General features: G+C 35.8%; 1 pseudogene; it reads right to left on the bottom strand.

The window, feature by feature from the left end:
- Window positions 1-1,137: 1,137 nt before the first annotated feature.
- On the bottom strand, window positions 1,138-18,175 carry LOC129516438 (40S ribosomal protein SA-like; annotated as a pseudogene).
- Between the last annotated feature and the right edge of the window lie 2,257 nt (window positions 18,176-20,432).

Here is a 20,432-nt window from a genome sequence, read left to right as displayed (position 1 = left end):
CACAATGAACTGGAGTTCATTTATATGTTTATTTATGAACATTAAGGTCATGCATTTTGTATGATATAAACAAACGTAAGTTGTAACAAAAATAGAAGCATAATTCACAAAATGGTGATGTTTATGCTGATTAGCATGAACATTTTGAAGATAAAGAATGTGGAATTAAGCTTTTTGACCCCCAATATTCCAAGGAATCTTCACTTATTTCTTTTTTAGAGTCATTAATTGGACATTAAGTTAGAAATGAGTGTCCTCTTTAAATGATTCTATTTATCCATCTTTAAAAATGTATTTCCTAATGAATTTTGCTCTTTCTTATGTTTTGTTTTTAATCTGGGGATGTTCTTGCAATTGGTGGTAGGAAAAGAAACATAAAAGCTTACAATCTTCCCATCTAATGGATTACTATTGATTACAATACATGCTACTAACCAAATTTTTTCTTCAAAATTGAAGAAAATAAAATGGCATATATTTATTTTTAAATGAAGGAATATATCAGTATGATGCTGAGTAGGTCATTTTCCTCCCTTAGCTGAACCCATACTATGAGATTCTTGTTGATACATACAGAAGTTGTTGTAAAAACAATTCTCTTTTTAACTGGAGAGATTTTATCCCTTACATTCTTCTCTCCAAAGTTTTAAGTTATCCTCAGTTTTTTCCTGATGTCATTTTTTAGTTCCAGGATCCCATCCAGGATAGTGTAGTTCACTTAGTTGTTACATCTCCTTAGCTTTCTCCTCACAGAGCATTTTCTAGATTTTTCCTATTTCCGGTGGCCTCGGAAGTTTTAAAGAATTCTGGTAAGGTATTTTTGTAGAATACCTCTCTATTGGAATTTGCTGATTATTTTCTCACAATTACACTTACAATTATATGATTGTTGGAGAAAGATGGAAGAGGTACAATGCCATTTTTATCACATAATATACAAAGTATGTACTCTCTACATAATTTAGCACTGTTCATGTTGACCTTGATCACGTGGTTGAGATAATAGTATTTTTCTGGTTTTGCCAGTATAAGGTTGTTCTTTTTTTCTTCTCTCCCTCTATCTTTTGGCAGAAATGTTTGTTTTTCATCAACCTGAGGACCTTACTTGCATTTTGTTTGCCTTTGTGGAAGAGAAGCTTAAGACCACTCAGTGGTCACTCTTACCCATTCAGTTGTCTGAGCTTGAGCAGTGGCAGTCTTCAGTGGCAGGCTGGGTCTCCAGTCTTCAGTAGGGAACTGCTCAATAGCCCCAAGGAGCACCTACACACCTTCAGACCAGTCTGCAACTACAGGTTGTGTAGCAGTGTAACTGATGAGCTGAAGCCGTCCAACGACCCTGAAATTCCTCCTTGGTTATACAGCTTTCTCACCAGCAGTCTGCTCTCCCTTTTCAACATCTTTAGGATCTCTGTAGAAGTGGAAATCAGGCATGACCTCCCTGGGATGTCCACAGGAAATGGGGTAACACATGTGCAGAACTTCCCAGGCCAGCATCCACCACATCAGATCCACTGAGCTGTTGCAAGGGATGGCAATGTCCACACAGTGCAGAGGAGAGTCTGTGTTACACAGAACAATGGTAGGCAGGTTAACATAAGACACCTCTATGACAGGCTGGTGGCAGCCCTGGGATCAGTAGCCACCAGAAGCCTTGGCTTCTGGAAGACTGCCTGGATCTGCTTAGTGAAGGTTCCAGGAGTGAAGCAGCCAGCAGTAGGAGTGGCTCCAGGGGCAGCAGCAAACTTCAGTACAACTTGCCAGCCAGTCTTCCTGGAGGATGTGACATTGACATCAGCAGGGTTTGCAATAACAAGGATACCAGCTGCCAGCAAAAGCTTCTCCCAGGTTCTCTTCAGATTTATGATATAGATAGCATCACTATTCCTTGTGTAGATGTACCATTCCATTTGGAAGTCAAGGATTTTGTCACCTAAGTGGGTTCCTTCTGCAAGGAATTTGAGGACATCCTCCTCCTTCATTTGTAGGAGACCAAAGGCTCCAGATATTGTGAAAGTTTTCCTTTAAGTTCCTATGGGAATCAGAATAAGGCCATACATACCCCTCCCTGGGTAGTGCAGAAAGGCAAGGTTGTTCTTTCTTCTCCTTTCAATGCTAGGTGCCGCCCATACTAAAGGAGTGGGGAGTTAATATGCTCCTTCCTTGAAGGTAGCAGGTCTACATAAACATTTTGGAATTTTTCTACATGAGGATTTATCTCTTTTTTCCAGTCACTCTGTATCAGTATGGACTCAGGAACATTTATTTTATACTTTAAGTTATAATTCAGTGGTAATTTATTTTTTTGCTCTTCAAAATGTTCCAGCTTGGGCCATCAGGAATCTGTTCAGTCAGCTCCTGTGTGCCTTTATCATACCCTCATCTATGTGTTTTTGTTGTTCTTGTTCCTTGTTATTGTTTGCTTGTTTGTTTTGAGCACTTCCTTACTTTCTGGCAATGTAAGACGCTCCAGACTCATTTCATGTATTTCCTGCCCTCAAACCTTGGGATTTGCCATTTCTCAAGGAGCCCTAGCTCTTTATATTGGAGAAAGGTATTAGAAACTAAAACCTGGGCATTAAATGTGCTCACTGCTAATGGAGTGTCATTGTATACTGGTCTCAGTTGACAAAGGATATGTATGTCTATACCCTAAACTGTGTATATGCACATGTCCATAAACACTTCTATGTGTAAACATTTGTATCTATATTAAGCTACATATGAGTTCATCCTTGGCCACAGTGTATAATATTTTATACTTTTTTGAGTTTGACTTGGTACTTTGTGAGAACTGGTTTTAGTACTCTGGTAATGTTTGCCTTACAGAACAAGTCAAGATATCTGCTTTTATTTTATCACATAATTTTCTGAGAATGGGTATTATATCTTCTTTAAAAGTTTAGTAAAATTTACCAGTAATACTATCTAGGCCTGATGCCTCCTTTTTTGTAAGATTATTAACTGTTGATTCAATTTAACAGATATAGACTATTCAGATTATGTATTCTCATGTGGGTGTTGGTAGTTAATATCATTCAAGAAATTGGTTTATTTCATCAAAGTTATCAAATTTGTTCATACAGTTGTTAATAAATTCCTTCACTGATTCAAGGACTTATTAACTCATACATGCAAAATATGCTGCTAATTTTATGAGCAAAAAATCCGTATATAAAATCACTCCACAATCCTGCAACTATCCATTTAAAAATGCTGTTCTTAAAAGTGGTTAAAAGTCCACTACTGTATCTTCAGTGGGCAAACTGTACTGAACATTGTTTGTTCTGTCACTGAGTTTTCAAAACCTCACAAACACAAAGTGACATTTTTAGGCAAAGCAGTGATAGAAGCACATGTCCATGCAGGTGAAGTAAAGAGTAGGGTCAGTTTCAGTGCTAGTAATCTGGCAAGACAGCGATGTTAGATTCATAGTTTAAGAATAAAATATTTTGCAAACTGTAAACCTGCAACAGATGATTTTTACTCCTACTTCCTAGAAAACTAAGGAAAGGCTATATCAAATTTGAATAAAGTAATACAAAAACAAGAATGCATTATTGCTAATCTAAAAAAAAATCCACAAAATTTGCGTACTTTTCAGGAAGATTTTGTAATACAGAGACTTAATGCACATAAAGGAGGAGATAAGAAGTACGCTTACTAAGTTAGCAATTATTCAGAGTGAATTAAATACTCAACCGTGGGAGAGGTGGCAGGTGTAAAAAAAAAAAAAAGGAAAAGCCTCAGAGAACAGTGATAATACCAACCTTTCTTCATCCTCAACTGCATTTGACAGAAAATAACCTTTTATAAATTTTACTTGTGACATTTTATTCAGTTTAATTATTCTGTGTACAGTGTAGTGTATGTTAATCTCCACTTCATATTTTGTCAAAATTCTGTCATCATCTTTTGATCATGTCAAATATTTCACACACTCCATTCCAGTACACCCACAGCTAAGAGCAGCATACTTCATTAGGAGAAACATAGGAATAAGATTTTTATTCAAAATCTCAGCAAAGACTAATAAACTATTTTTTAAATTCATCACAATATTAAGATTCATCCAAAGAATTGAGCTATTCTCATTACATTATGATATACAGTACAGCATTATGGAATGAACACTGACAAATTATTGAATATAGTAAAATAAATTTCATTAAGGAGGGTGTTTTGCTTTACATATCTGAAAACTAATTAAAAGCATCTGAATTTCTTAATATCAGAAGCTACAGGCTTCCTAAAGAGAAAAGTCCATAAAACAGTTCAGTGCCTAGTGTTTGTAGCACATAATGCAACATAGTTCAGAGGGCATTTTGGCAACTCAATCTAAGCAAAGATAAGGAGTACTGAAACTAAGTCTTTGAGAAGCTTTTCAGGCACTAGGGTGGCTCAGTGCTTGAGTGTCTGCCTTTGGTTCAGGGTGTGTTCCTGGGGTCCTGGAATTGAGTCCTGCATCAGACTCCCTTCAGGGAGTCTGCTTCTCCCTCTGCCTATATCTCTGCCACTCTCTGTGTGTCTCTCATGAATAAATAAATAAAATCTTCTTCTAAAAAAATAAGCTTGTCATCTGGGGGCTAAATTTTAATAGAATGTGAAAATTTGAACTCATACTTTAAACATACAAAACTCTAGAATTTCTGATTGGCTCAAATGATTGTATGGAAAAACTAATCTGTAACAACAATTTGGCATTGAATGTGAAGGCTCCACCAGTTCTGAGCAAAATGTACATAGGTTCTAAGAGAGACAGAGCAAGGAAATGAGAGTATTAGATTTTTGCAAGCAGACACTTTCCCTTCCTCTTCTTGATGGGAATGGCCAGGAAACTGCTGGAGAAGCTTCATCAAAAACTGCCTTGAAGTGACAGAACCCTCAATCATGGCTAAGCCTTGTGTGGCAGCAATGAGAATGATCTCTTACAGTTTCCCAATTATGCCTTTATCACCTTTAGGATCATAGCTCTCACTAGGACAATAAGGGAGTTGAGACAACAGTGTTGCACTTCAGGATACCCCTTTGCAGATATTGTCAAATGATTTAGGACTCAAAGGAAAAAAAAATTAAGAATGTATCTGTTTGTTGATAAGATAGAAGATATAAACTAACATAATTGTCTTGTCTAGTTGTATTCCATAAAGATTCATGTGTTTCCCACATACCATAACACTTAAAACATAATTATAAAAGACAGTAGGAATATATTCTTCAAGAAATGTGCTGGTTGGGCAGCCTGGGTGGCTCAGCAGTTTAGTGCTGCTTTCAGCCTACGGTGTGATCCTGGTGACCCAGGATCGAGTCCCACGTCAGGCTCTCTGCATGGAGCCTGTTTCTCCCTGTGTCTGTGCCTCTCTCTCTCTCTGTGTCTCTCTTGAATTAATGAATAAATAAAATCCAAAAAAAAAAAAAAAAGAAATGTGCTGGTTGTCTGACTGGTCAGTGGGAAAATTTGACTTACAGACTCATGTCTCACCACCATACACACCAATTGATGGCCTACATTGTACCACTTGTTGGGGCACTGCTCCAGGTGTTGAGAAGAAAGCAATGGGTTGGCTAGTCCAAAGCCTGTGCTTCTTATTTACATAAACTGGCAGGTTTAGGGACTATCTCCATTCTATGTAATATTGTATTTTAGTGAAATTCCTAGACTGAGAATAGTAGTTTTAAGTTTAGAGATGTCTGACATTGGAAGTTGACTTTGTACCTCTGTGGTACAATCCCCTCATCTATCAAATAGGTAGAGCACAATAAATACCAGTTGTGAGTATAAAGCATAAACTCTGGGTAAGAACTTCAGGGATCAGACTAGGATTCATTTTCCAGGAATAAATAGCTAATATAGCATTTCTCAGTGGTAACTTATTTCTTCATAATATTATATTTATTTCTGAAACATGGTTCTCCGATTAAATAATATGAACAAATCATTTACAGTTTATTTTGCTTTCAGAGAGGTTACTTCTATCAGATGTAGTTTAGGTTTTGGAGAATGGTAAAGAGTTTGGGGACCACCCATTATTTATGTAGAGATTTGAATATTATAGTGGCTGTACAGTAAGCTAGGATAGCAATTACACAAAGCTGGACCTCTTTAAAAGGCAAATGTCTCACAGAAATGGTAACAAATCCAATAATGGGTAAGCATTCAAAATATTAGATAGTGAAAAAAATATTCTAATCAAACCTCTCCAAATCAGTCAAGAAGGTCAAAAGTGACATTTATCTTGTATATGCTGTGTTAAAAATGCACTTACCATGATAAATGATTTTTCAGATATAAAACCAATCTTGATCAGGGCATTTGCTCTATTGGAGGAAAGGACTGACATACTGCTATTTAAACAACTAGTATGCTAAATATCCAGTGGGGGGATCCCTGGGTGGCGCAGTGGTTTGGCGCCTGCCTTTGGCCCAGGGCGCGATCCTGGAGACCCGGGATCGAATCCCACCTCGGGCTCCCGGTGCATGGAGCCTGCTACTCCCTCTGCTTATGTCTCTGCCTCTCTCTCTCTCTCTCTCTCTCTCTCTCTCTCTCTCTCTGTGACTATCATAAATAAATAAAGAAAAAAAATTTAAAAAAAATAAATAAATATCCAGTGGTATATTAAATTGCCTGTGATCTCTGCAGACTTAAAAAAAAAGTTTAAATTTCTTCTGCTTAAATACTATATAAGTATATTATTATTTATAAAATACAACCTAAATCTTAGCCTAATTTTCTTCAAATCCATTAGTTTTAAAAATCTTTGATAGTAAAAAGTACTTACTAAAATGTGTGTGTGCATCCCTGTTGACATCTTAGAATCTCAGATTAAGGCAAACTATAAAATAAATCATCTGACCTTAGAATGTTTGATGAATTTTTGACTAATTGGTACCCATCAATTCTCCTTCATAACAGCACCAAAATTTCTTACTATTTCTTACTATAAGCTTAATTTCTTAGACTATTCCATACATTTCACTATAACCTTTAGTATAAGTGGTCAGAATCAGAATCTTTTAACTGTATCCAAAGTACCAGAACTAACACAAAATCCTCTAAAATTTTATTCTATTTCACTATACTATGGAAGTCAGGCAATTCTGACACAACAGAATTTCTTATGCCTGGATATTATAATTTCCTTAGAATACAAGTTCTAGTGTCCGGCATTTCTATGGCTGTACAAGTAACAAAGGAGACCAGAAATTTTTTTCTCTCCAGGATACTTTTCTCTTATTACTCCTTGACTTACAGCACCAAGTTCAGCATTATATGTTGAATATATCACATTATTTAAATTGTACATTTTACAATTGCATGGGATATGGGCAATTGCATGATAATCCAAAACAATTAGTTTAGATGGTAAAAAAAAATATAGAAAAGACAGGAAAATATCTTGTGTTCACAACTTTTGTGCTTTATTTATTTTTTTATAAATTTATTTCTTATTGGTGTTCAATTTGCCAACATATAGAATAACACCCAGTGCTCATCCCATCAAGTGACCCCCTCAGTGCTCATCACCCAGTCACTCCCACCCCCCGCCCACCTCCCATTCCACCACCCCTAGTTCGTTTCCCAGAGTTAGGAGTCTCCCATGTTCTGTCTACCTCCCTGGTATTTCCCACTCATTTTTTCTCCTTTCCCCTTTATTCCCTTTCACTATTTTTTATATTCCCCAAATGACTGAGACCGTATAATGTTTGTCCTTCTCTGATTGACTTATTTCACTCAACATAATACCCTCCAGTTCCAACTTTTGTGCTTTAAAGAGAAAATAGCCATGGGAAGATTCAAAAGTTACTCTTCTGATTTATTCCAATTTTGTTTCAATCTTAAGTGTACTTGGTTACCGGTTAGTGATATGTATCCTACACATCAATAGTACTCAACCAATTCTGTTTATAGAACTAAGTAAATTACCTAGAGAAATTAGAGGAAAATTCTCTGATTGACTAAGAAGGCATTTTTTTTATTTGTATTTGTATTTATTTATGATAGACATAGTGAGAGAGAGAGAGAGACAGAGACAGAGACAGAGACACAGGCAGAGGAGAGGGAGAAGCAGACTCCAGGCCGGGAGCCCGACACGGGACTCGATCCCGGGACTCCAGGATCGCGCCCTGGGCCAAAGGCAGGCGCGAAACCGCTGAGCCACCCAGGGATCCCCTAAGAAGGCATTTTTAATTAAAGCTCTCTATGTCATCCAGTTATCTGGATATAACTAAATATAGTAACGTATAATTATAAACTAATATAGTAGCATAAATGATTTTAAAATGTTGGATTTGAAATAAAAGTCTTATAAGCAATTTGTAATCCTGATTTTTCTCATGCGAGAAACAGGTGTAATATGTCACGTTAAGTGAGTGTAACCATATTGGATGCATCATAAATTCATAAATACTTGGCAGGACTTATGATATGAAGTCATGTGTAACCGGTTATAGCAAAAAATCTAAGATTTTTTTGTGGAAGAAAAGATACTGAGATTAAACAATTCTTTGAAGCTAAGAGCCAGCCCTCAGTCTAGACTCTTAAAATCTGAGAGTACAAAAGCAACCATTTAATTGTGTACATAACATACTGTTTTAAAAAGATACACATTCTAATTGGAGAGTTGGAAATCTCAAGGTAAGTATGGCACTGACACTCTTGGTCATACCAGACAGGAAGGAATCCTATACAATGGATGGCATCATGACATTTAGATGGGTTTCCATACTGGTTACTTCTAAATAAATGCCTGAATCAAAGTGACCTAAATAAATTAGTGTGAAATAAAATCTTGATTACTAGAGTTTGCTTATATGTTTGTGAGTGCTTTATAAAGGAGAAAAAAGAGAGAGAGAGACCAAAAGCCAGGTTGCTTCATGTCTCGAGACTGATGACTGTGAAGCTTTCTATAGGGGTCTAACTACTCTCTCCGGACAGTTATTTAGCATTGACCGAGGATGTTTCTCTGAGCAGAACTGCACACTGAGACCCACAGAAATGATATCTATCACAGAAGAATTTGCTTGGAAAAATAAATACTAGAAGGAAACATAATACTGTCTCTCTCTGATATTTTGAACTTGAGGAAATTAATTTATTAGGTGAATAATTCTTGCCAGTAGAATAAGGGGCTGAGGGAGGGGGGAGAATTTCAAGTGGACTCCCCAGTGAGCATGGAGCCCTACACTCAGAACCAAGAATCAGATGCTTAAAGAACTGAGCCACTGGTACCCCTCTATTGATCACATTTTCAATCTATTATTGTATCCCTCCCTGTAGGAAAATCTCTCCTCTCTCTTTACACACACACACACACACACACACACACACACACACACACACACACCTTACCAAAAACCTGGGATAATTTCACTTTATACATATAATAGCATAAGCTGTTTTTTGTTCATTGACAAATATAAGGATTTTTGTAACCTATCTAGAATATACTTCATGACCATGGAAATTTTTAATTATGTATTAATATCAGTATATTACAATTAGCTAAATTCCATATTGACATAGATTTCTGGTAGTTTCAAAAATCTCAATTATAAAGAATGCTGTAATTTGTTTTTCTCTGACACATAACTTCATCTTGTCCCTCTCTTCCATATATTCTGGGCTCTATCCTTCCCATCCCTATCAGTCTTCTTTTGGCTATAACCACTCTTGCCTGATTCACCATCTTTGAAAATCTCTTATTTCATCTCCGTCTCCTCCATTATATTGTTCATCATGTAATCAATTATTTTGGGAAAAATCAAGTGTATGATTATACCACTTCCATCTTTAGTGCTTTTAACAGAATGCTACTACCTTTAAGCTAAAAGTTATATCTTCATCACATCTTATAACATATGATATCAACCTCCAACTTTAAACCAACTTTATCTTGAGCTATTTTTTTGTACTGTATGCAACATTATTTTACTACCATGATGTGCTGTATTCTCCAAAAACAGAAGTATATTAACCTTTCTCTGTCTTTTCTCTGGGACCTTCCTTTCTGCCCTCTGCCTATATACACACATAGACTAGCTGGACCAATTTCTTCCTTCATTTTTCAGCTTATAATTCACTCCGTATCTACACCATTTTAGACCCCTTCTCCTTGCATTGCCTTAGCACACTTTATTTCCCCACTCATTTCAGGTGACCAAACTGTTTAATTTTTGCCTTAACTTGTTGATTCTAAGCTTCATGAAATTACTTTATAACCAGTTTCTTTATAACTATCACAGTACTTAGAAATTATTTATGCTCAATTAATATTTTTAAGTTGACTTAAAGACTATAGGGAACCACTGAAGGTTATAAGCAATATAGAGACACAGAAAATGGGTTGACTATAAAAGGTGCAGACTCGTTGTTTATCCTCACATCTACTGTGCTTCTTTTAAATATAAAAGCCAGAAAATAATAAGCTTTATTTCACATATACTCTTTAGTTAGCATTCTGGATGTAAATTAGATCCCATTAGCTAAATATATTCATGAAATATTTTAAAAGAAGAACAAAAGACATCTTTTTGCTGCTTTAAAATATCCTGCCAGGGTGCCTGGATGGCACAGTCAGGCATCTGACTCTTGGTTTCAGCACAGATCATGATCTCAGGGTCCTGGGATCAAGGCCTGCATTGGACTCCATGCTCAACGGGAGTTGACTTGAGATTATGACTCCTTCTCCCTCTGTCCCTCCCATTCACTGTCTCTTTCTCAAATAAATAAATAAAATCTTTTAATAAATAAATTAATAAAATAAAATTTCCTGCCAAGAAGCAAAACTAGAGGTATGAGTTTCTCCTGTCGATTTTGGTGACAAGGACTATTCTCAGTATTCTGGTATCTAGTTTCTTTCTTCTTGGGCAAGAGGAAAGTTGGGGAGCAGAGCAAGAGAAGCTATTCCATTTTCCTTTTTTGAATTGCAGCTATGGCAGTTGTGTGTGTGTGTGTATGCACACGCACATGCGCGTATGTTTTGGTCTTTAATTTATCAGTTACAGGAAGAGCTTATAGAGTACAATCCTCTAGAGCCTCAAATATTATATAAGCCATTCTATTCTTATATTAATAATATTTTCCTAAAACACTGAGAATATTTGCTCTTTGCCAATCTCAGTTTTGAATGTCACAGCATTGGAGCTAGAAATGGTTACAGACACTTGAGGAAGGGAATCAATTTGACTATTTGAATGGCTTATTACTGAAGGCAGTTATTATCTGATTACTATTGGAAAATGGGACAGAAGGCAGTTATTATCTGGTTACTATTGGAAAATGGGACACTAGTTGTGTATGGCATGTGATGACAAAATAGTTACTTAAATTTTATTCTGTGGTCATCTGGAATGAAAAGTCAATTAAGATAACACTTTGAAACACCAGATGTCAAATGTCTGCTGCAATAAAACATATTGATGGAGAAAACTGCATGGGCTCTCTCCTCCCTTTATGAGAAAGATTCAAGAAAGAAAATGGCCAGTGCAAGATATCAAATTAATGGCTCAAAGCATAGAGAACTGGATAGTTTCAACCATCTAAAATAAAACCTATATCTTGTGATTATAGGCCTGTTTTCACAAACTATCAGATTCAGGGTCTGATAATGTGGGTTTTTGAAATGCCTTATAAGTTTAATTCACATTCTTGCTGGAACTAATATTTAAAATTAGGAAATTCACAGGATAAAGTAGGACTGTAAGAATGGAAATGAGAAATTATGGATGAAGTTGAATGACTGTGAATGTAATTATATGATAAACTTGTCTGATGGTCTAGTTTGGGCTTATTTAAAAACAATGTAGTGACTGATCCTAGGCAAGTTCTATCTGAGACAAAAAAACCTCATGTGCCACAAATGTTGCAGCATTACTCCATGTATCAGTAGAAATCTAGGGAATTATAGAAATTACTTTTTTTATTAAAACCATAAAGAAAAAAAATATATATATATTTAAATTCAGCCCCAAATATCTATAAAGGTGTACTGGACAAAGATTTTGGACTTAAAGAACTAAATTGGGCATCTTTAGGTGGTTCTGAAGTTTGCTGAGGTTGTTGACAAAAATGTGGACTCATGGGGGTTACAATAACATATATTCCTTCTATGAAGAATAAAGTCTTAATGAATCAATAAGGAAGATTTGATATATATATATACAAATATATGTAATATATGTATGTAATGTGTACATATGCAAATGTATTTATATGGGTATATATGTAAGTGTGTTTATATATATATATATTTGCATGTGTATATAAACACACACACATACACACACAAGAGTATTACTCAATCATAAAACAGGATCTTGCCATTTGCAACATAGATGGATTCTAGAAATATTATGCTAAGTAAATAAGTCAGACAAAGAAAGCAAAATACGATTTCATTAATATGTGCAATCTAAAAAGCAAAACAAATTAATAAACAAACAGAAAACAAAAGCAGACTGATAAATACAGAGAACAAACTAATGGTAACCAGATGGAAAGGGGGGTGGGTGAAGAGGAGTGGGAGATATAGGCTTCTAGTTAAGGAATGAAGAATCTATGGAAATAAAAGGCACAACATAGGGAATATAGTCAGTGGTACTATAATAGTGTTGTATGGTGACAGTGACTATATTTTTGGTGAGCACAGCATAACATAGAAAGTTGCTCAAGCATTATGCTGTACACTTGAAATTAATGTAACATTGTGTGTCAACTAAAATCAAAATAATATTTTTCTTTTAAATTTTCACTTAAAAGGCTGGTACAAAAGTTATAGTGGTAAAGACTTAGGCATTTGGCTAATATATCCTTGAAAATAGATAGTTTCTCTTTAAAAAAAAAAAAGCTGAGAGCATTTGTTGCCAATGATAAAATTCTAGTTTTCAAGTAGAAAATTATAATTTTAAAAAACTTGTATCTGCTACCAGGAACTTGACAGTTCCCCAATATTTAAAGAGTTTTCAAATAAGATTTGTCATGGTATTTATGAATGAGATCTTTGACACTGCATAATAAAATGTGTCAAAATTTGAATGGTCTACATAACACCATGAATCAATATTTCCAAATGATCAATGCATGATGTTACAAAGTCATGCAGACATAAAAGATCCATTCAAACTGCAAATGGGCTGATGTAATAGAGTATGAAATTTATTGATAAGGTTTCAAATTCTGCATTACAACTGACCTTTAAGAAACTACTACTTTTCCAGTTTTCTTGTAATATTAAAGAAGAATAGCCATAATTACCTGAAATGTTATTAAAGTGTGACTTCTATTTCTAACTACATGCCTTTGTAATACCAAGTACTCTTCACATACTTTAACTTAAAAAACATACAATTGATTCTAGGAATTCAACTTTGTTTTATTAATCTAGACATTAAAGTGGATTATGAAATTATAAAATAATGATATTTTTCTCACTTTTTTTGAAAATGTAGTGATACTTTAATAAAATTATGTATGACAAATTGTCTTGTATGGCTTCCTATTGTTACTTTAAAGTGAATCAATAAATACATATTCAGCAAACTTCTCACTGTAATACTGAATGCAGCATATATCTATAGATTTTACCCATATAAACCAAAGCTCTTTGGGGTCCTCAACAATTTTTCAGGGCATAAAATCACCCGATACCAAAAATTTGGAGAACTATTCTAGTAGATAAACTAAGCAACTAAATTCCTGATAAGCATGATGTCACAATATGGCAGAGTAGGTAGTTCCCAACTTCAATCCCCCTCACAGATCAGCTAATTACTATCTATATAGAGGACACCTTTGTGAAAATCTCAGAACTAAGAAATGACACTGAAGCAACCCCTTGGACCGCAAAAACTGAGAAAAGGAAAACTGCATTAGAAGGAAAAGAGAAGCAACTTTACCTTGAACACATTCCCCTTTCCAAAGATGCTATAACACTGCTCTGAGAGTACCTCCCTGTGCTTATGGTTTCTACAGTGGGGAAAAAGAGAGCCCAAAGTGGACTTTCAGTTTCCCCAGCATTATAAGACACTTCCTGCGAGGGCCATGTAGGTCTTGCTTCACGGGGGTTCCAGGGGGATCAGAGAAGCTAGACTATAGGAGATCAGCTAGAGAGAGAGAAGGAGGTGGAGCTCATAGCAACCAACATCCAGATCTTGGCAGACCACATTTCTGCTGGCAGCAGTGCCCAAGCATAGAGTCCATCCATTGGCTCTCCCCATTTGTGGAGCCAAGCTGGTGGCTCTATCTGGTAAAGAAACACAATTCTGAAAAAAAATAAATAAAAAATAAAAAAAAATAAATAAACACAATTCTGCCCAATTTGGGTTCTTATGCAATGGACTATTTCAGCTAAGGAGCCAATCCTACAGACTGCTTGGACAGGGAACCAATGAACAATCTTGTGTCAATCTCAGAGCCCATCCTACAAACCTACATGGGCAGAGAGCCAAGATAGAAGCCCTACCCAGCTATGAAGCATAATCTCTGGCCCCAACTCCCCAACTCACTAAGGATCCTAATCAGTAAATGGCTTCCAGTGAATTTAGGCAGTCTGTTAGAACAGTCTACTATGCCACCTAGCCACTGAGCACAGCCTCAGGCCTTGTCTGACTACTGAACATAGCCTGCAGACTGACCAAAGCAGGAAGTCCAGTGGCCTCACCCAAGCACAAGGCATAACCTGTAGCCTTACTGGACCAGTAAATACAAAAAGCAACCTTCCCAACAGCAGATAGGCTCCAGCCCTATCCAACATCCAGGAATGGCTGTCAGCCATGGCTGATCAGGCTGCTTGGCCAGTGACCTCTCCCAATAGCTGAGCCCAGCCAGTGGCCCTGCCCAACTTGGAGATAACCTATGGCTCCATCTGAGCACAGAGTATAGCTTAAGAACCCACCTATTCATAAAGCCCTGCCTTCAGCCCTGCAAGTGTGGATTCAAGCCACTAGCACTATCCAGATAAGCACTGCCTGGCTTTCAAGTTTCCAAAAGTCAAAGACAAAATTTTGAGGCAGCAAGAGAAAAAGACTTGTCACATACAAGTGAGTCCACATTAGAAGATCACTGGATTTCTCAACAGAAAACTTGTAGGCCAGAAGAAAGTAGAGTGATATATTCAAAAGACTGGGAAAAACCTATCAATCAAGAATACTGACCTGGCAAAGTTGTCTTTCATAAGTGAAAAGGAGATAAACCACTTCTCAAACAAAAAAACTTAGGGAATTTATCACCACTAACCTGACTTACAAGAAATACTAAAAGGAATTTTTCAAGCTGAAATGAAACTAAATAACCGTGTATAAACATATGGATATGTAAAATTCTGTGATAAAAGTACATACATTACTAATGTAATGATGATGCGTAAGTCACTTTCAACTCTAAGAGTTAAAGAACAAATACATTAAAAATAGCTGTAACTAGGGGCACCTCGGTGGCTCAGCTGGTTGTATGTCTGACTCTTGGTTTCAGCTCAGGTGTGATCTCAGGGTTGTCAGATCAAGCCCCCAGTAGAGCTCTGTACCCTGTGAGGAGTCTCCTTTGGATTCTTTCTCTTCCCCCCTCCCATACCCCTCCCACTACTCGCACTCCCTCTCTAAAAATTAAATCTTAAAAAATAGCTATAACTACAGTAATTTGTTACTAAATTTACAATATAATATAGATGTAAATTGTAACTTCAATAACCTACAATGTGACTGGGGAAATGTATGCAGTTTCTATATGTTATTGAACCAAACTCATTCTCAGCTAAAATAGGATATTATACTATAAGAAATTTTATGTAAACCTCATGTTAACTTCAAAGAAAACCCTATAGTAAGATACACAAAGGATTAAGATACAGGCATCTGAGCATACCACACCACTAGACTTCACAACACAAAGGAAGACAGAAAAAGGAGGAGAAAGTAACAGATCTCCCAAACAGTTAGAAAACCATTACCAAAATGGCAGTAGTAAGCCTTTATCAATAAATGTGTGGGAAATATCAGAAAGGGACACAGAACATAAAGACTCCTAACTCTGGGAAATGAACTAGGGGTGGTGGAGGGGGAGGAGGGCGGGGGGGGGGGTGAATGGGTGACGGGCACTGAGGGGAACACTTGATGGGATGAGCACTGGGTGTTATTCTGTATGTTGGTAAATTGAACACCAATACAAATTAATTTATTTAAAAAAATAATTGCCTTAAATGTAAATGGATTACATTTTTCAAACAAAATCCATAGACTGGCTGAATAAAAACACAAGATCCCATGACATGCTGCCTATGAAAGTCTAACTTTACCTTTAAGGACACATAAAATGAAAGGATGAAAATGATATTCCAAGAAAATGGTAACCAAAAGAGTCCTGGGATGGCTATACTTAACTCAGACAATATAGATTTTTAATCTAAAATGGTCACCAGAGACAAAAAAATTCATATCATGAAAAAGAGGTCAATTCACCAAGACATAATAATTACAAATACTTAGTTATCCAACACTGTACACCTACATATGCAAAGCAAATACTAAACAGGCTAAGGACAAATAAACAGCAGTACAGTGGGGAACTTAATACCCACTCTCAACAACAGATAACTTAGCCAGGCAGAAAATTGATAACAAAAGAGGAGATTTCAAAAACACTGTAGAGCAATCGGACCTAACAGATACATAGATATAGATAAAGATACAAATACAGATTAGATGTAGATATAGATATTTGGATAGGGATATGAATAGATACAGATATACAGAACATTCTATCCAACAGCACCACAATATATTCTCCTCAAACATATAAGAAACATTCTCCAGGATAAATCATATTTTAGGCCATGGAATAAGTCTTAACAAACTAAAGAAGTTTAAGATCACACTAAGTATCTGTTCTAACCACAATGGTATGAACTAGAAATCAATACCAGAAGGAAAACTGAAAAATTCACAATCTTGTAGAAATTAAACAACATACTCCTGAATAAACAATGGATCATGTAAGGAATCAAAATGGAAATAAAAAATATCTTGAGACAAACAAAAATGGAAACGTAAAATACCAAAACATATGGGAGGGGGCGAAAGCAGTTCTAAGAGGAAAGTTATAGCTATAAAGATGCCTGTATTAAGAAAAATGTAAGATCTCAAATAAACAACCTAATATATCTCAAGGAACTAGAGAAAAAGAACTAAGCAAAAAATTAACAGAAAGAAGATTTTTAAAAAAGGTAAGAGTAGAAATAAATGGAATAGAAACTAGGAAAGTAATTGAAAATGTCAATGAAACTAGCGTTGGTTTTTTTGAAAAGTTAAAATTGACAAATCTTAAGCTAAATCAACCAAGAAAAATGACAGAGGACTCAAATGTAATTCTAAATAATAAAAAAGACTTCATGACTGACATCACAGAAATACAAAGGGCCATAAGACACTACTGTAAACAATTATACTCCAATTGATTTTACAACCCAGAAGAAATGGATACATCCTCCCAGCTAAGGGGGACACCATCATTTTTGAAGACATTTTTGTTGGCTCACTTTCGTAGATCAGGGATGATATGTGAATGTTGCAATGATATTTTATTCCATCATTTCAAGAAAAATAATGTGAACTTGGAGGAGTAAAAGCCAAGTTTTGTTAACTATCTGAGAACAGAGAAGCATAGCCACTATAGTCAGCCATGGGATTGAAACAGAGACACTAAGCATTGGTTTATGAGACTTCTCTGATGATGGTTAATTAATCACAGAGTTCGTAAAAATGAAATAGGCACTCTGTTAAAGTGCTGCTTGACATACTGTGGAGGAAAAAATAAGCATCATAACTCAATTCAAGGGCATGAAAATTCATGGTCTTTTCAGGTTTTAGAATTAAGATGGTTCCCAGACCTCTAGTCCCCTGATTATGGGAGAGTCTGTGTGTCTCTCTGGGGAAAGATCCTGTCTTATAGTCATATTTGTATCCCATGAATCTTTCTTCAAGTGTTCTACATTTTACAGATGACCAGAAACTTGGAATAGATAAACAACTATTCCTTTTGGAGTTATTAGATACTAACACAACACTGAACTTACATTGACCCTGAGAGATTCAACACCCTGAAGCCCAAGAGTGCAAAAGCAGACTTAAAGACATTAGGGGTTAAAGACTTAAGCCCCAGCTCATTTGACAGTACTTCCAGTGGTACCATGGATCCACTGGTAGTCCCTAGACTCATTAAGTCAGGGGCACTAGAGTAGTAAAAGCTAAGTGAAAGTCCCAGTAACTGCCCATCTCTACCCTATTTACAAAATATCCATGGACCAGACTAGTTGATACTTAAAACTAACCATCACACAATGGAAAAGCAGAGGCACAGGAAAAGGAGAGAAAATATGCAAAATTTCTCTGTAGCCTTATCTAAAGCATGCTCTGTTGCTTCAATAATAAACTAAAGGTAATACGAACTCTTCAGTGAAAATTCAAAGATTAGAAATACCATTAAATCCATGAGAGATGAAAAGGTATGATTCCTATCTTAGCCCACTTATCTAATTACTCAGTAAAAGAGTCATTTGTGAGGTGGAGAATGGCAATCAATTATTACAACCACAAACAGATGGTGATGCCAATCAACTTTTATTCAAGATGTTACCTCTCTAGAGTAGAGCTACACAATCCTGGAATGCTGCCATTAACTCACTAATAAGTGAAATCCAAAGCAGTTTACATTTACTAAATGAACACTATCCTTTCACCTCACTCTTTCACACCATAGTTCAGAGACATTTTATTTATCGTATTAGCCACTGTAGTTTAGGATTTTCCAAAAGAAATAAAAAATTTGGGTATAGTGCTTATTTGGCCAAGTTACTCCAGGACTGGGAGCCAGCTATAGACAGGGACTGTGTCTAAGTTTTAATTTCCAGAGGGGGGGGTACATTCTTTGGTGCTTAGCAGACATTTAGTAAATGTTCTCATAATATATGACTAAATAAGTGACTTACAGAGAAAAGAGGTAGGTCCACTAACTAACTTAATGTAAGTTCCCTGTAACTGTATGTGTTTGTAAGGGTATTGTACTTTCAGGAAGTAAAGGGATCTTCAGAAAGAAAAAGACCGAAATAATTTCTAGGATTTCGCTTCAATTACGCAAAAGAAAAAAAATATGTAACTGCCTAGATATGTTTCAAGAATTTTCTGAAATTCTAAGGTAGGCCACAAATTCAATTTACATAATATGTATATATTAATTAACATAATGTGTATACATATTTGCATATATGTGTATGTATGTATATTATGACTCATATGTAATAAATAACTTGAGTTTTATATATATATAGGATAGTGTGTATATGTATTATTAGCTGAAGACAAAGTTTATTTTATCTTCAGTAACTTTGTTTTTATGTTTTTCTCCAATATTCAGAATTTTTTAAGGTTTAATTAGAAATACTCTTGATATATATTTTTAAGTAAGCTCAAATTTACCCTCTTTATCCACTAGTGAAGAAATAAGTATTTATAAGATTGAACAAAATCAGAGTTTGAGTTTTATTATAAAAGCTAAGAGCACCTAAATACAATGCTTTCCTGAAAATTTAATACTATATACAATATTTTTATAAAAGCACAATAAAAAGCAAGACAACTGTTCATAGCATTAAGAAGTCTTCTATCAAGAATTATTTTCCAGGGGTCAGCCAGGAAGATGGCAGAGTAGAAGGATGCTAACTAAGCTCACTTTGTCCCACAGATACAACTAGATAACACTCACATAAGCATAAATAACCCTGGAAAGAATCGGAGACTATCAGAACAAACTCCACAACTGCAGGTAGACAAGAGTCCACACTGAAGAAGGTAGGAATGGCTCAAGATGCAGTCTGGGAGCAAAACAGACCATGGTTGTCCACAGTGGGGAGGGTGCCAGTGATGCAGAAAATGACAAAAACCAGACTTTCACACTTGTGAGTTGATGAATGGGGAGGATGAATCCCCGAAATATTTGCCTTGAGAGAGGGAGAGGCTAAATTTCATGAATTCTTATAAACAAAAGGACTTGGAGGCCCTATTTATTCCTGCTTTAGTTTCGGTAGGTTGTATAGGTTGTATGTGTCTAAGACGTTATCCATTTTTCTAAGTTGTCCAATTTGCTTGCATATCAGTTTTCATAATATTCTGTTACTAGTGTTTGTATTACTGTGGTGTTTGTTGTTACTTCTCCTCTCTCATTTGTGATTTTATATATTTGAGTCCTCCCTCTGTCTGTCTGTCTGTCTCTCTCTCTCTTTTTGTTTTTTTGGATGAGTCTGGATATAGTTTATCAATTTTGTTGATTGTTTCAAAGAACCACTCCTGGTTCTACTGATCTGTTCTAATAATTATTATTTCTTCTCCCTACTGGTTTTGTTTGTTTTTCTTTTTCTAGTTCCTTTAAAGAGTGTAAGTTCAAGTTGTTTACA

The sequence above is a fragment of the Nyctereutes procyonoides genome, unplaced genomic scaffold (genome assembly GCF_905146905.1).
Source record: "Nyctereutes procyonoides isolate TBG_1078 unplaced genomic scaffold, NYPRO_anot_genome, whole genome shotgun sequence".
In the NCBI taxonomy this organism is placed as follows: Eukaryota; Metazoa; Chordata; class Mammalia; order Carnivora; family Canidae; genus Nyctereutes; species Nyctereutes procyonoides.
This window is presented reverse-complemented; position numbering and strand designations above follow the sequence as displayed.